This window comes from Lycium ferocissimum, chromosome 8, assembly GCF_029784015.1.
Source record: "Lycium ferocissimum isolate CSIRO_LF1 chromosome 8, AGI_CSIRO_Lferr_CH_V1, whole genome shotgun sequence".
In the NCBI taxonomy this organism is placed as follows: Eukaryota; Viridiplantae; Streptophyta; class Magnoliopsida; order Solanales; family Solanaceae; genus Lycium; species Lycium ferocissimum.
Genome location: NC_081349.1, coordinates 39,158,702 through 39,170,828, shown reverse-complemented (window position 1 = coordinate 39,170,828; position 12,127 = coordinate 39,158,702). Strand labels below are relative to the sequence as shown.

General features: G+C 32.8%; 1 long non-coding RNA gene across 1 annotated transcript; it reads right to left on the bottom strand.

Annotated features, from left to right (window-relative positions):
- Positions 1-9,634: 9,634 nt before the first annotated feature.
- LOC132066916 (uncharacterized) lies at positions 9,635-10,918 on the bottom strand. Its single transcript, XR_009416964.1, has 3 exons — positions 10,778-10,918; positions 10,590-10,665; positions 9,635-9,859 (listed from the first exon to the last, which is right to left on the bottom strand). It is a non-coding gene; the product is annotated as an uncharacterized LOC132066916 (long non-coding RNA).
- Between the last annotated feature and the right edge of the window lie 1,209 nt (positions 10,919-12,127).

Below are 12,127 nucleotides of genomic sequence, written 5' to 3'. Positions count from 1 at the left end.
AAATGTCACTACCCTTCTTCCCTATGGGCAAATTCGCCGAAGTGAAGCCCCCACAAAACACACGAGTTTTTTCCCCAGAAAACTACCGCCTCGGTCCCCCCCACCCCGTAGGTTTTTGGGCCAGTTGATTTGGTCCCTTCCCCCCTTTCACCCACTTTTTATCCGGGGCCCCTCGAAAAAAGAAAAACATACAAAAGAAAAAACACCTACAATCCCCCAGGCCCTTTTGGAAAACAGTTCTAATTTCCTACGTCACCCCCGACGACTCACTACAATAAAACAACAATCACAAGCAAATCAAATTTCTCTTAAGTTTACAAAATCGAGTTCTTACCGGCCGTTCTACCCTTGGGATTGCCTTCTATTTCAGCAAGTGATCCTACATTTTTCATAACGACCTAATCGGGCGTGCCATTTCACCCCCCCCCCCCCCCCCAATTTAAATAAGTCAAGTTTTCAAACAAGTGCACAAATATAATCAAAGGCATTTACTTTAGAATCCTAGCTCCTTAAGAATATTAGATCGGCTCCTAGTCTCTGAAAGGAACTAACAGGGGTAAAACGGTCAAATGCCCATAACGACCAGCTGATCACATAATAAGCTGGCCGCAAAGTAAAAGATAGTGTAGAAAAGTTAGGCGGCCAAGCGCAAGTCAAACTATGCTCTAAGGTAAAAAAAAAAAAAAAAAAAAAAACATCTTTTTTAAAAAATTTCAAACCTCTGTCTTAAGTCCTAATTTTGAGAAAATACTCAAAATACCCCCTAACGTTTGACCAAAATCCCAACTACACACCTAACCTTTGCGTTGGTCCTATTACCCCCGGACAATTTTTTTCGCATTAAAATGCCCTTTTTTGTCGACAGACAAGTAGCGTGACTACACCGTCAGCCGGCGCGTTATAGCCTTTAAAAAAAGCATCCGACGTGTTTTAAAATGCCAACCGGATCGCCACATAGATGTCACATAGATAAATTTAAATTCCCTCCATTTTTAGGCTACTTCATCTTCTTTCTTCACCCTATTTAATTACTCTTCTCCATTTTTTTTTTGTCAAAAATAATACCCATTATAAATTTAGAGCTAGGATAGTGTTATTCTTATAATGATCGTTTTTCCCAAATCAAATTAAAAAAAAAAAAATCTGAAAAAAAAAATGAAAATCTGGGAAAAAAAAAACAAGTTTGAAAATCTAATCTTGTTAAAGAAAACTTGATTGGAAGTTGCTTGTTTGGAGTTGCTACTTGTTGCTTGGTTGGAGTTGTTTAAGCACTAATTCTTTGAGTTGATTTGGGGAGAAAATTAAACTCCATTGTTAGGAATTTGGAGAAAGCTATGAAGAATAGGGCAAGATAATCAATAAATCCCGACCATCAACCGAACCCGATTATTTCCGGTAATTCGGTATTTAATAATTCGGTATTCGGTAAGATGTATTCGGAGTAAAAATTTAAAAATTATGGTATCTCTGGATCGGGTTCGGTACGAGCTATTAGTACTCGTTTGGTATTCAGATTTCCTATCAACTAATTATTTAGTAATACTACGGGTTTTCTTCATCTTTTTCCTCCTATTCCCTCGCTTCTTCTTCACTTCTTTTTCCCTTTGTTCGCTTGTCCCAAAACCGTGGCTTCTTCAATTTAAATAAGGAAAGAGATGGACATTTAGAATTATATGCATTTGCTTTTTTCCGGAGCTATGAACCATAAATATTTCTCTCTATTCTTTTTCTTTTTCAGATTGTTTTTTTGCTTTCTAAGAAAAATTATATCTAGCACACATAATGTTTAGTCGCCCCAAATTTTTGCAATTCCATTAGTTTGTCACCTAATTTCAAATACACAATATGTGAAAGATGGGTTTGCATTCATGGCCTCCTAAGTAAAATGATAATATCTTATTATTAATATTTGCTTTCTTGAATGGTAAATCCCGAATACCGTACCGGAATTTACCGAACCGAATTTTGATTTACCGAACCGAATCAAACTTTTTTCGGTTCAAGATTTGGTATCTACTTTCAATTACCGATAACCGAATTACCGAACCCGAACTTTAAAAATACCGAACCGGATCTCGAATGCCCACCCCTAATGAAGAACACCAAGTGGGTTTCTTTAAATTCTTGATTGTTTGATCAAATTAATGGATGAACTCGTTCTACTTGGTGTTAGAAGCTTCCTTTCACATTTGGGTTTGTTTGGATCGAGATTTGAGGAAATGATTTTTTTTTTCCAACTCCTAATGAAGATGATGATGATGAAGATAGAGGAGAATTGGGTATGGGTTTTTGATCTCATACCGAAATGGAGTATGGAAAATTGAGAGATTTTTTAAGAAGAAGAAAAGAAGAGTAGATGGATGGAGGAAGGGGGGAATTAATAAAAATGGGGAAAATTAAAGATGTGGCACGTGGACGTGCGCGCGCGGACAAGCACTCGTTAATAATTGGGGGTTGTCATATTGGACTGCCACATCAGCAAAAAAGGGGCATTTTAATACTGAAAAAAATTGTCCAGGGGGGTAATAGGACCAACGCAAAGGTTAGGTGTGTAGTTGGGATTTTGGTCAAACGTTGGGGGGTATTTTGAGTATTTTCTCCCTAATTTTGGATAAAAGTTTTCCTTAAGGCAGAAGTTGGACCCCAACTTATGCCTGGCAAATCCCAACTTATGCGGATTTTTTTTTTTTTGACTAAGCATGTGTTCGAACCCAGGACCTCGGGGTATCAAGCAAAGGGAAAATATTAAAGACCATCAATTTGAGGGACAAAAATTAAAGACCACTACCTTTAAAGGGCAATCGTGCAAATGACCCAGTTTAATTTTGAAGAGCGAAAACTAAAGACCAGCCCTTTGAAGGGTTAAAATTTAGGGAAAACATCACTAATTGCCCCTAAAATGCAAAATATTTACCTGCCCATGCCCCCTCCCAAACTATTTTCGCTTCTACCTCCATCGGCTGAAATATTTACCCGGCACACCCCTCGGCCAAACCCCTTCCTCTCCGTGATACCATCGCAGTATATTTATATATCACGATGGTATCATAGAGGGCTAAGAGAAGGACTGAAACAGTCCTCCATGATATCATCTCAGTATATTTATATATCATAATGGTACCATGGTCCTGAGGAGTGTCTCACCGAAGAATGAAGGAAACCTTCTTCGAAATGATCATGGTATATGTATATAAAACGATGGTATCATAGAGGTTTTTTTTTCCCGAAAAAAGTGTGTCGTTTTTAATAAATGAATATGATCATTCATAATACTATCATTCATACTACTGTCTCAGAATATTTATATATCATGATGGTATCATAGAGGACTACGAGAAGGACTGAAACATCCTCTATGATACCATCTTAGTATATTTATATACCATGATGGTATCATGGAGGACTAAGAGAAGGACTAAAACATCTTCCATAATACCATCTCAGTCTATTTATATACCATGTTGGTATCATAAGTGGGGCGCATCTCAGATAAATATTTTTAATTTTTTCTTGAGCATGAAAATAATAGGGGTATGGACGGGTAATTTTTTTTATTTGAGGAGGCATCCGTGATCTTTTCCCTAAAATTTAAGACCAGTTTATTTGAAGGACAAAACTTGCAATTACTTCATCAAAGACAGATACTCCATCCGTTTCAATTTATATGAGCCAATTTAACTATGCACGAAGTTTAACAAAGAAGAGAAAACTTTTAAATTTGTGGTATTAAATGAATCACATTTATTTTGTGTGGCTATAATTCATTAGATAAAGATAAATTATTTTCAAATATAGAAAAAAGTCATTCTTTTTTGTACAAATTCATAAAAAAATAGGTTCATATAAATTGAAATGGAGAAAGTATATATTACAACATTATGCAAAGAAAATATGTATCAGGTTGTAACCATCGTCATGCTTCTCACCAGGCACGCAGGCAGTCTACGGCCTAAGTTTAGTTGTCTATTTAGAGCCCGTTTGGATTGGCTTATAAGTTGTTATAATTTCATTGTCGTTTTCAGCTTTTTTTTTTTTTTTAAAATAAGCTGTGCGACTTAACTTATTAGAAATTATTCGAAAAAGCCTATAAGCCAAAAAAATAAGTTAGACTACCCCAACTTATTTTTTTTAGCTTATAAGCTCGCAACAGTTTTATAGGCATAAGCCCATTGGCTCTTAGACTTTTTCACTAGTTATATTTCATTTTTTTTGTGCGGATTTCCCTTCAAAAGCATTGGTCTTTAATTGTTATCCTTCAAATTGGTGATCTTTAATTTTTGGCCTTCGCTTAATATTCCAAGGTTATGGATTTGAACACCAAAAAAAAAAATAATAATAATAATAATTTAGAAAGCAGAGATTTGGATTCGCAAGGGCAAAATTTTGAATGCAAAATTTTACATGTAGGCAGAGTTTGCAAAGCTCTACCTCACATGCAAAACTTTGTCTGCAGGGAGAGTTTGGTAGTCAAAATTCTGACCGAGGCCTAATTTTGGCCCGAATAGGCCTAACTGTGCTACAAAAATCTGTCTTGCGATTTTTTTTTTTTTTTGGACTAAGTCAGGATTCGAACCCCCAACCCCCATGGTATTAGGCAAAGAGAAAAAAAAATTAAAGACCACTAATGTGAGGGTAAAAAATTAATGACCAGCGCCTTTGAAGAATAATCGTGCAAATGACCCGTTATGTTTTGCAAGAAATTTTATCGGGTGTCCTCCGTAAGGTATTTAATGTTTGACCCCATTAAAGAATTTGTTTGCAATAATAACGTAGTCGCTACACACTCGCTAGAACTTGGTCTTGTTCTTCTCCCTCTATTTTTTTTTTTTCCTTCTTTTCTCCCCCTTCCTTCTTTTCCATCCTCTTCTTCTAATAAATTATGAGTACACACAACTAAATTTAATTGTCGAGTTTGAAAAGTGCTTGGAGAAAAAGTAGGTCTATGTCGATTAGTTTATGAAGGTTTAGGTTGAATATGAAACTGTGTTGGGATTCTGTATTAAAATATTGTATCAACGGAGTCATTTGGAGTTTGATTTAGAAGGAAAAAGAGAGTGTGTTGGTGAAATTACCAACTACTATAGTTACATTGACATATAAATTTCATAATAAAATTACATATTTAAAGATAACATAGAAATTCATAAGTCATAATAGTTGAATTTAAAAAAATTACCTGAAGTTCGAGCATATAACCTCAAAATTAATTACAACTATTGTACTTGTCCGCACTTCACTAATCATAAAGAAAATGAATCAAAATATCATGACCATTAATATCATAATATTAGTATAAAATTACTTGACGGGAAAAATTTGTTGAGAAGCATTTTAGATTAAATATAAAAAAACCAATTTAAATGGGTATATTTAATTTGAGTAAAAGAACCATATATAAAACCCAACACAAATTTGGTGTAGGGGACACTTTATAACAAGACAAAAATCAAATAAGATGAGAAAAAAATATAAGAGCAAGCACCAAATATGAGTCCGGACTAAAGGGTATAAAAATTCCTTGGCATTTACCAAAAGGGCCCAAAAATTTATACCACTAGAAACCGATATTTTTTGTTCATATACCCCAAAATTTTTTTTTTTTTTTCAAGTCGAAAAATTTAAAAAAAAAAATTTAATTGTATAACGTGGACCGATCCACGTTTTTTTATAAAAAAAAAATAAAAAATATATTTTGTAAAACGTGGACTGATTGATTTACCTCTAAAGTTTTTTTTTTTTTTTTTTGAAAGCACTAAAAAAAAAAATTTAGTAAACTTTTTTTTTTTTGTAAAAGTGTGTTTTTTCAAACTTTGAAATGATTAATCGTGTGTGAAGACTCGAAACGTCAATATTTTATATAGAACCGATATTTTTTTTCGCTTTTGTGCCGATATCAAGGATATGTTTCGGATCGTCATTTTAGGGGTTGAAAAGGATTCTGAAGTAAAGTTTTGTTTGAAAAAACTTAGTGTTTTTCATTTTTGACCAATGATTAGTCGTGTGTGAAGACTCGAAACGTCAATATTTTATATAGAACTTGATCTTTTTTTTTTTTTAAACAAACATCAAGGATACGAACTTCGGATAGTTAAAGGGGTTGGAGAGAAATAAGTTTTGTTTAAGGTTTAAGTGTTTTGTTTTTTAAGGTTTTGATTTAAGCGTGTTATTTTTTAATCACGATAAAACATTATTTTGAATATAAATATAAAAAAAATATAGGGAGAAAAACTAGTTGTAAAGAGACCAAACTTTAGATGGTCATAACTTTGCGCTCGGATAGTTTTAAAGTTTTTTTTTTTTTGAACTTGCGTATTTTTTCGAGATCTATGCGGACAAACTGCCGCAAGGCGGTTTGGCCGACCATTTTTAAAAAAACCCTTTATCCCTCAATTTCGATTTTCCCCCAAATTGGGCGTGAAATTTTAGTTTTATTTACTTATAAGATGATGATACGCAATAGATTTCAACGTAAAAATCTCAAGGTAATCAACGGAATGTCAATTTCACTTCTGCGGTTTCAATTTTTGAAAATAAAGAGATTAATTTTTCAACATATAAAGTTGACTAAAATAACTATAGTTAAACATTGACATATTTTTCATACATAAAATTACATATTTAAACCCCTAAAATAGAAATTCATAAGTCATAATAGTTGAATTTAAAAAAATCGAGCCGACATTCGAGCAAAAACCTCAAAATTCTATATAAAATATTGACGTTTGAGTCTTTACACACGATTAATCATTGGTCAAAATGAAAAAACACATTAATCATGTTACAAAAAAAAAAAAAAAGTTTACTAAATTTTTTTTTTTTAGTGCTCGCAAAAAAAAAAAAAAAAAAAAAAATTTAGAGGTTGAGAAGCATTTTACAAATTAAATATGTAAAACGTGGACTGATCCACGTTTTACAATTTATATTTAATTTGAGTCCACGTTATACAATTAATATAAAACGTTGACCAATGTGAAAAAAAAATTTGGGGTATAGGGGACACGATATACCCCTTTTGGTATATAAATTTTTAAGATGAGGTAAATACCGTGTATTTTTATAAGAGCTCAACTCCACCTAATATAATGACATCTCCTCTAACTTCCTATCCCTTAAACCTAATTTAAAAAATCTCGAATTCATAGAAAAGGATTTTAAGAACCTCATCTTGAAGCACTAATAATGATCTGACTTCATCATCGACGACATAGCACTTCATCTCATCGATTTACTGCTTCATCATCGACATATCTTCACTTGAATTTTTTTATGCTATTTTCTCCTTTTTCAACCATTTATACTTTTAACATCGTAGAGCCTCTTGGTCATATTACTTGTGGCACATATATTTGCAATGAACAGAAATATTAATCTAGCAAATAGCATAAATACCTTAGCTTGGTGCTTACCCAAAACTCTCCTCATTCCGGTTTAGCTTATCAGGCTATGAAAATTTATAAGATAGGGGAAGTAAATGGTTTAAAATTTATTTGAAGAACACCAATTAATAAAAACAATTTTCTATTTAATATGAAAATCAAAAGGCCGAGTTTTGGTTTCTTTTTTTTTTTTTTTTTTTTTTTTTTTAAGAAAAAGCAAACGGACAGGAGTTAGATAGTTTGTGTCTCTTGATTTATGAGTTAGAAAGTGCTCATAAATTTGCACAATCAGAAGATATCAAGCATTAGTTTTCACGTTAGAAGACAAACACACTGCTCATAAATTTGCACATTAATTCATTTGGTGGTTACGGATACTATACTTATTAACAAAATTAAAAAAAGTAGAAGTTATGAGGATTAAGAGAGGCCAGTTATGGAGGGTGATTGCTTAAAATAAAATAATTAAGAAAAGTGAGGGAAAAAAAGTCGAAAAAAGATAAATAGGATCATTGGCCATAAAGAGGTGCCACATCACCTTGTCTATGCCTAACTTTAATATATATAGTAGTAAATGTAACCGCGCTTTGAGCGGTCATAAAATACGTTATTTAAACTCTTTTAATATTTAACATTAAAAAATAATCAAAATTATTGTTTCCAGAAACTAAAGTTATCTTTAATTTTTCTTTCAAAAGGCTATCTAAACATAGAAGTTTGTAATTTCAATCCATATTTATTTTGCAAAAGAAAAATAAAAAATTAAACAAAACTTCTCCTGCATTTTATATCAAACAAAGAAGTAAAAATATAAATAAATAACTATAACGACCCAACAATAGAAGACCTAAATCAAAATTGTTTAAATATCTTGTCTATTGGACGAAGCGTGATTTTACTATCATCGGTGGTACATTTTGGCTACATTGGCTTATAGAGTTAGAAATAAATTATCAATTAGTTTTCCGGAGAGATTAAATAGTGTTTATTTATATTTTTCTGCAGAAGAAATATGAATTCATGTGATATTCTGCTATCAAGCTTTGAGCCATTGACAGGAAATCAGGAATTTAAGCGTCATTACAGGTAAAATATCTCATTCATATGAAATATTTTGTTGCGAGAACAACTTCCTCAGCCCCCGACCGTAATTGAGTCAAGCTATTCATTAATTCTTATTACAAGCAGCAAAAACACTCATAATACTGATCGAAACTCAATTAGCCTTTTCTAAAAAAATATTTTCCTTCCTTAATTAAGATATTCATAGAAATCAACGTTTTCTGACACAGCTACAGTGCTATAACGTCTACTGCTTTAGTAAATAATAAATATACCCGCCAACTATCTTCTCTAAAATATCAAATAGGGGACCTAAAATTGTGAAACTCAATGGCAGAAGGTTTTGGTTGTGTACAATGATACCAAAAACACATGTAGTATCATATCAATATACACAAAAGTAATACTTTTTCAGACATAGAGTATATTGTGAATCTTTTCACCGATGTTCAGATATTGTAAATTTGTGACCAATTAACCCTGCTCTGTTATCACTGCGTCCTAATAAAAGCATTCCACAAAAAAAGCTCTTATCAAAACATAAGAGGTCATGACAAAAATTCTTCGTACTTGTGACATTCAGCCATTTAAGTGTGCCAAAAAAAAAAAAAAAAAAATACTACCAAAATCACCGTACATGCATGATGAATAACCAAATCTCAATTGCACTAAAATATTTAGGATGAATTAAGAGGAATTAATGAGAAGACATCGATTCAAATCTGAATTTTCAAATTGTGAGAGATCAAGCTAGAAGCTAATACTTTTCGAGTTGTAGCAAAAACCTGTAATGTCATAATTTGCCAGCTTCAAAATGCATCCGACCACAATGATATATTTGCCCAAAGCTATTGCCACCTATAATGTTTTTTTTTCCCTCAGAGTCTTGGCCACAACCACACTATTGCAAACTGTTAAATAGAAATGGTGAATCTATGGGAATTAAAGAATAGGAAGCAAAAGACACGTTTATTTTAGTGGAGGACACCAACAGATGAGAGTTTTTCTATAACTGACGATATAATTAAATAATCATTAAGATAGAGTAATGAGATATATTAAATATGATAAAAAAACAATTAATTTCCAATTTTTATGAAAAACATAAATGAAGAGAATGTAGGGAAAAGGCCCAAAAAAAAAGGAAAAAAATAAATTAAATCCTTAGCCAAAAAAAAAAATGTCATATCATCTCCTTATTACCTAATTTTATATTATATATACATCATCAGTTCAACACCAAAAACCTTTAAAGTTACAATACATCAAATTTAAAGTCACTGACAAAGTGACAATAACAACCACAACTGATAATAGCCAATTCCAAGTGACTTGCCTCCAATAAGATGGCAATGGCATATGGCTTCTCCACAAAACCATATTCCAGCCATTGCTCCATCACTCCATCACTCCAAAGGTTGCTAAAATACAAAAACTAAGAATTAGCGACAGGAAAATCTGTTGTTAAACAACAAAAGTTCATCACCAATTTCGCGATGCATTACTGTCCAAAATCTTATTTCGTGACAAATCCGTAACAAATATCTTCTTTTTTTTTTTTTTTCATTTTACCTTTTTTTTTGGGTAGTTTATCCAGGAGTACTAGGAACTAATACTCTCTCAGTGGTGTCAAAGCTCCCATATAGGTTGGACTATATTTATTTAAATCTGCCTTCATGGTTATAGTATTCATCGGCGGCAGAGGAAGGTTTTTCACTGAGGGCTCAATATTTTTATTATATAAACATAAAAATAGAAATAAACTTTATATACTTACTCCATCTCAATTTACGTGGAATCATTTGACTTGACATGGAGTTTAAAGAAAAAGGAAATTTTTTGAAATGTGCCGTTCAAAATAAATCTTGTATAAATGTATGACTGTAAATCATTTTATAAAGCTAAACTGTTTCTAAATATAGACAGGTGATATTCTTTTTGGGACAGATTAAAAAAGAAATGGTGCCACATAAATTGAGACAGAAGGAGTATAATTTTTTGATAATAGGTTGGATAAATTTCCTTCCGCCTCTCTAACTCTGCCCTGATACTCGTAGACTTTTTAAGTATATTAAGAAGAAGACAATCATGTCAAATATGTAGTATAAGCATTGCAATTTAAAATGGAGAAGCGTTAGATTAGAGCAAAACCGTGAAATCCACCGGCAAGGGTTGTTGTGAAAGAACGCGTCCTTTCATCTCTAACCAGAGGTCTCGTATTCGAGTCCTGGATATTGAAAAAAATCATGTTAGGAAGTGTTTTCGCTTAAATAGATCTTACGCGGCACGAATTCGGATTAGTCCGACAGAAACATCAATTTCCAATATATTATAAGTACCTGCAAGCTCAGTATCATCCATGTGTGTCTTCACAGAGTGCTCCCTACAACATCAAAAATATCGGTACCAAGAAACAAAACATATACTCGGATACAAGCATTCTATCAAAGACTAAATAGGGGATACCGTTTGCCTATTGCTTAGCTCTTAATTAAGGAGTTCGGATATTGGGTAAACTTTAGTATAATTAGTTTTATCTTATACTGTACTTAGTTACGTTGTAGGTAGACACGTGGAAGTCTAAATAATAATGCAAGTAATACAGTAAGTGATTTTTAGTAAAAGGCCAAAAGCTGGTGACAGAAACTTTAGATATTGTACGGACGTATAACAAATCGACACGTAAATGGGTTAGAGGGGAGGACAATGATGAAGGCCGTTCACTGCTAAAATAAAATACTATAAATTTTTGACGAACGTCCCATTGGATTTGGAAATTGGGTCATCGTTAAAGGAATTTCGACAGACGTACGTTCTGTATTACAAGTCCTGTATATGAGAATAGACGAGAAAGGAAAAGGAGTTCAGAAAAGAGAGAAAGATTGCCAGTGAGAGCAATAATCCGGGGTAGATCTAGCTCTCGGTCATTTGGCACCGTATATAAGTTAAAGATATTCTAGCACTAATTTTAGAATTAATTTGGTATTATATTTGGTAGAAGGTATAAAATTATTCCAGGATAATTTATACCTTCTACCAAACAAGTATAAAATGAAGCCCATAATTAAAGATGGAATATCCCATCTTATCCTTGTTGGGAATAAACCCGCTACAGAATAATATTTACGGTATTTACAAAGGAATAATAATGTAGCACCGTGATCCGATTAATCAACAAGAATAAAAAAGAGCGATAATCACACTAAGATTTTTATGTGGAAATCCAAAAGAGAAAAAACCACGGGCCGAGAGGAGCAACTGATATCACTATAGCAAGGATTTTACACTTTATAGGTCTGAGTAAAATATTCCAAAGACCACTCCACACTCAAAAGAAATAACATTTTTTTAAGATTTTTCCACCTCACTACAATATCACTCACGCTCTCTATTTTTCCTTACAGACAATTTCTCTATATGTGAATGTCTCACTCTTCTTTCTCTCTTTGTTTAGTGTGATTACAAATGGAAGAAATGCTTTCCATTTATAGGAGACCAAACTTGGCCTCCAAGCACAAAAAGAAGAAAAAAAAGACCCAAGATTTGTAATTCACAAATTTTGCCTTTGTCTCCACGTATTTGTCTTTGACTCCAAGTAAAAATTCCAACCAAGTAAAATTGGCCCATGGGAATTACAACCAAATGGGATGAATTTCATCGATCTCCCCCTCCAGTCCCATTCACCTAAA